The following is a 5,654-nucleotide window of genomic DNA, read 5'->3' as shown; positions in this document are numbered from 1 at the left end:
TATTATTTTTGCATGAGGTAAACTCTTACGAGTTTATGGGCACTCCACGAGTTTATGTAAACTCTCGAGTTTGAAAATTTTGGGGTGCGCATCTCTCTAAAAACTACAAAGATAGCGTGTTTTTAGAAAGAAAATTGTGAGGTCTAAATTAATACATGCATTTATTTCTAAAATAACTAAAAAATGAAGTCTTATGATTATATGAAAAATAATAAATAAATAGGCTCGTGCAATGCACGTGCAATTTATTAATTCATTTAAGTATGTTTTAAATTATTAAATATTATTTATTGAAATATTAAATTGATAAATAATGACTTTTTTTTAGAGCAAAAAGAGATTATTCATTAATAAACGAAAGAAGGAACAATCAAAAGGGAATGGATGAAACAAAACCACAAAGCCACCCAAAAGCCAAAAGCAAGCACCCAAGAGAAAAAGCGCAAAGATCCTAACAAATACAAGGAAAATTTTGTTTAAGTTCTGCAGCCAACCCTCGAATGACATCTTCATCACTACCCGAAAAAGTCATGCCTGCGAACTTCGCTAGAAACCATGCCTTCATTGCACGCGTGAAATACGGGCCAGAAGGAGAAGGAGGGCTAGACGACTGCGGCGCAGCAGCGAGATCCACACTCTCTGATTTACGAGGACGACCCCTAGGTCGACGAGAGCTCTCCAAGCGCTCTTCGCCTTTTTAACCTTAATTAATAGATAAAAATATTATAATGTTATAAAAAATATCAGAATATATATTAGTTAAAACGACTTATTGATAGTAATAATAATTGTGTTTAAAAATTAAATTAATTAAATATAAAATATTTGTTGATATTTTTAATAAAAAAATCTTCATTATAGAGAACTAATAAGAAAGTTAATTATGAATTATGTTAAATTTATGAATTATTTTAATATTAAATTCATATTTTTCACTTAGGTAAACAATTATTAGCAATAATTATTATTTATATTTTTTTAATATCACTTATTAAAAACTTTCATTCAGAATTTAATTTACTATACGTCTATACCTTTCATCATCATAAATAAATAATAAATACATTAAAATTGTAAGATCAAGTTTTGATCTAGTAGTACAACTCTATGTTTTGATGATTACAAGTTAACCTTTTGATATGAACAATTGTGGTACTCTAACGTGTTTTTCTGAGTGTGCTATTTGCAGGTTCTGACCTCAACTCAATCTCACACAAATCAGAAGCACTGTGTATAAAGAGTGACCCAAGCAACGCTTTCGCATTCACCATGTTCAGTATGAACAGCGGAAAAGCTTCAGAAGTTCTGAAGCTATACAAACTCTGATGTGGACTCAGTCGCTAGAAGCTCTGAAGATCCAGAAGTTCTGATAACCAAGAAACACTGAAGGTTCAGATGTTCTGATGGTGTAGAAGACTCTGAAGATCCAGAAGCTGAATAGTGGAAACTCTGAAGTCCAGAAGCAAGAAACTCTGAAGGCCATGTTCTTCCCTCTGAAGTTCAGAATCAGAAGATACAATGGTCAGAGGATCTGTGCTTTCCCTCTGACTCTGATCAACCGGCTTCACAAGTTCCAATACGAAGCATTCCTCTGATCAGAAGTCTCCTAGGTTTAAAGGTCGCGTCGCTATCCAAGTACAAAAGCAACTGTACCTTCCTGACGACCTACCTAACGTTCTCAGCCACAGCAGAAGCTGGATTTTCCAGAACTGCCCTCCAACGGTAGCATTTCCCATGCATCGCTCAACCCTAATCCTTGGAGTATATAAAGAGGCTGAAGACTGAAAGAAACAAAAAGAAGCATTCACATACACAAGACATATTCGAAAATCTTCTAAGTTTTCTTTCATCTGAAATTCATTGAGTTTACTATTAGCTTTTTAGAAGCAAATCTCTTGTAAACGATTCTTTGATAAACAGTTTGTTTAGTTCCTTTAGGAGATCAAGGTTGATCGGATCCTAGAGAAGACTAAGAGAGTGAATCTTAGTGTGAGCTAAGTCAGTGTAATTGTTAGTCACTTGTAGGTTTCAAGTGCAGTTGTAACTCTTACCTGATTAGTGGATTGCCTTCATTCTAAGAAGGAAGAAATCACCTTAACGGGTGGACTGGAGTAGCTTGAGTGATTTATCAAGTGAACCAGGATAAAATCCTTGTGTACTTTTCTATCTCTTATCTTTTGCACTTAAGTTCTCGAAAGATTTGTCAAAATCTTTAAGGTGGAAGTTTTATACTGAAAACGTTATTCAAACCCCCCCCTTTCTACCGTTTTTCATACCTTCAATTGGTATCAGAGCGCAAGTTCTGATTACCACACCTAACAATGTTCAGTGATCCGGGCCGGTGTGAAAAACAATGGCTGCCACCACCAGTGAAACTCAAAGAGATGGTTATAATGCAAAGCCTCCTATGTTCGACGGTCAAAGGTTCGAATATTGGAAAGATAGACTGAAAAGTTTCTTTCTGGGTTTCGATGCAGATCTCTGGGATATTATTGTGGATGGCTACGAGCGTCCAGTTGTTGCAGATGGCAAGAAGATCCCAAGGTCAGAGATGACTGCAGATCAAAAGAAGCTGTACTCACAACATCACAAAGCAAGAGCAATTCTTCTACGTGCTATTTCCTATGAAGAGTACCAGAAGATTACAGATCGTGAGTTTGCAAAAGGCATTTTCGAATCTCTGAAGATGTCTCATGAAGGAAACAAGAAAGTCAAAGAATCAAAGGCATTGTCTTTGATCCAAAAGTATGAATCCTTCATCATGGAGCCAAATGAGTCCATTGAAGAAATGTTCTCCAGATTTCAGTTGCTTGTAGCTGGCATACGACCTCTCAACAAGAGCTACACAACAAAAGATCATGTCATAAGGGTCATTAGGTGTCTTCCTGAAAGTTGGATGCCTTTGGTGACTTCAATAGAGCTCACGAGAGACGTTGAGAATATGAGTTTAGAAGAACTCATCAGCATTTTGAAATGCCATGAGCTGAAGCGCTCAGAGATGCAAGATCTGAGGAAAAAGTCCATAGCCTTGAAATCCAAATCTGAAAAGGCTAAGGTTGAGAAGTCAAAGGCTCTTCAAGCTGAAGAAGAGGAATATGAAGAAGCATCAGAAGATTCTGATGAAGATGAGCTGACTCTGATCTCCAAGAGACTCAACCGCATCTGGAAGCACAGGCAGAGCAAGTTCAAAGGCTCTGGAAAGGCAAAAGGAAAGTATGAGTCCTCAGGCCAGAAGAAGTCTTCAATCAAGGAAGTCACATGTTTTGAGTGCAAAGAATCTGGGCACTACAAAAGTGATTGTCCAAAGTTGAAGAAAGACAAGAAGCCAAAGAAGCACTTCAAGACGAAGAAGAGTCTGATGGTGACATTTGATGAATCAGAGTCAGAGGATGTTGACTCTGATGGTGAAGTCCAAGGACTCATGGCAATTGTCAAAGACAAGGAAGCAGAGTCAAAGGAAGCTGTTGACTCTGACTCAGAATCAGAAGGAGATCCTAACTCAGACGATGAAAACGAGGTATTCGCTTCTTTCTCTACCTCTGAACTGAAACATGCATTGTCTGATATTATGGATAAGTATAACTCCTTATTGTCTAAGCATAAGAAGCTGAAAAAGAACTTATCTGCTGTTTCCAAGACTCCTTCTGAACATGAGAAAATTATTTCTGATCTGAAAAATGATAATCATGCTTTGATCAATTCTAACTCTGTGCTTAAGAACCAGATTGCTAAGTTAGAAGAAATTGTTGCCTGTGATGCCTCTGATTGTAGAAATGAATCTAAGTATGAAAAGTCTTTTCAAAGATTCCTAGCTAAAAGCGTGGATAGAAGCTTAATGGCTTCAATGATCTATGGCGTAAGCAGAAATGGAATGCATGGCATTGGCTATTCTAAACCAATTAGAAATGAGCCCTCTGTGTCTAAAGCTAAATCCTTGTATGAATGCTTTGTTCCCTCTGGTACCATATTGCCTGATCCTTTACCTGCTAAAGTTGCTAAACACCCTCTTAAAAAGGGATCTTTCTCTATGACTAAATATCATGCAAATATTCCTTTAAAATATCATGTTGAGACACCCAAGATGATCAGAACCTCTGGGGTAACTAACAAGAGAGGACCCAGAAAGTGGGTACCTAAGGACAAGATTATCTATGTTGCAGATATCCTTGATAGCTCCACTGAAACACCAATCATGGTATCTGGACAGTGGATGCTCGCGTCACATGACGGGAGAAAGGCGTATGTTCCGAGAGCTGAAACTTAAGCCTGGAGGCGAAGTTGGCTTTGGAGGAAATGAAAAGGGTAAAATTGTTGGTACTGGTACTATTTGTGTAGATAGTAGTCCATGCATTGATAATGTGTTATTGGTAGACGGCTTAACACATAACTTATTGTCTATAAGTCAATTAGCTGACAAGGGTTATGATGTTATATTCAATCAAAAGTCCTGCCGGGCTGTAAGTCAGATCGATGGCTCTGTTCTGTTTAACAGCAAGAGGAAGAACAACATTTATAAGATCAGATTATCTGAGTTGGAGGCTCAGAATGTGAAGTGCCTTCTGTCTGTTAATGAAGAGCAGTGGGTATGGCATAGACGGTTAGGGCATGCCAGTATGAGAAAGATTTCTCAGCTGAGCAAGCTAAACCTTGTCAGGGGCTTACCCAATCTGAAGTTCGCTTCAGACGCTCTTTGTGAAGCATGTCAGAAAGGCAAATTCACAAAAGTCCCTTTCAAGGCAAAGAATGTTGTCTCAACCTCAAGGCCGTTGGAACTTCTGCATATCGACCTTTTTGGACCAGTGAAAACTGAGTCTATAGGTGGCAAGAGATATGGGATGGTTATCGTTGATGACTATAGCCGCTGGACATGGGTAAAGTTTCTAACCCGCAAGGATGAGTCTCATGCTGTGTTCTCTACCTTTATTGCTCAAGTGCAAAACGAGAAGGCCTGTAGGATTGTGCGTGTCAGAAGTGACCATGGTGGAGAGTTTGAGAATGATAAGTTTGAGAGTCTGTTTGATTCCTATGGAATTGCACATGATTTCTCTTGTCCCAGAACTCCTCAATAAAATGGTGTTGTTGAGAGGAAGAACAGAACTCTTCAGGAGATGGCTAGAACCATGCTCCAAGAAACTGACATGGCTAAGCACTTTTGGGCAGAGGCAGTAAATACAGCATGTTACATTCAGAACAGAATCTCTGTGAGACCAATTCTGAATAAGACTCCTTATGAATTGTGGAAGAACATAAAACCCAACATTTCTTATTTTCATCCTTTTGGCTGTGTTTGTTATGTTCTCAATACGAAGGATAGATTGCATAAATTTGATGCTAAGTCTTCTAAGTGTCTATTACTCGGTTACTCTGAGAGATCTAAAGGTTTTAGATTTTATAATACTGATGCTAAGACTATTGAAGAATCTATTCATGTTAGATTTGACGATAAGCTTGACTCTGACCAGTCAAAGCTAGTTGAAAAGTTTGCAGATTTAAGCATTAATGTTTCTGACAAAGGCAAAGCTCCAGAGGAAGATGAGCCAGAGGAAGATGAACCAGAGGAAGAAGCTGGTCCCTCTAACTCACAAACTCTGAAGAAGAGCAGAATCACTGCAGCTCACCCTAAGGAATTGATTTTGGGCAACAAAGACGAACCA

The sequence above is a fragment of the Lotus japonicus genome, chromosome 3, assembly GCF_012489685.1.
Source record: "Lotus japonicus ecotype B-129 chromosome 3, LjGifu_v1.2".
Classification (NCBI taxonomy): Eukaryota; Viridiplantae; Streptophyta; class Magnoliopsida; order Fabales; family Fabaceae; genus Lotus; species Lotus japonicus.
This window is presented reverse-complemented; position numbering follows the sequence as displayed.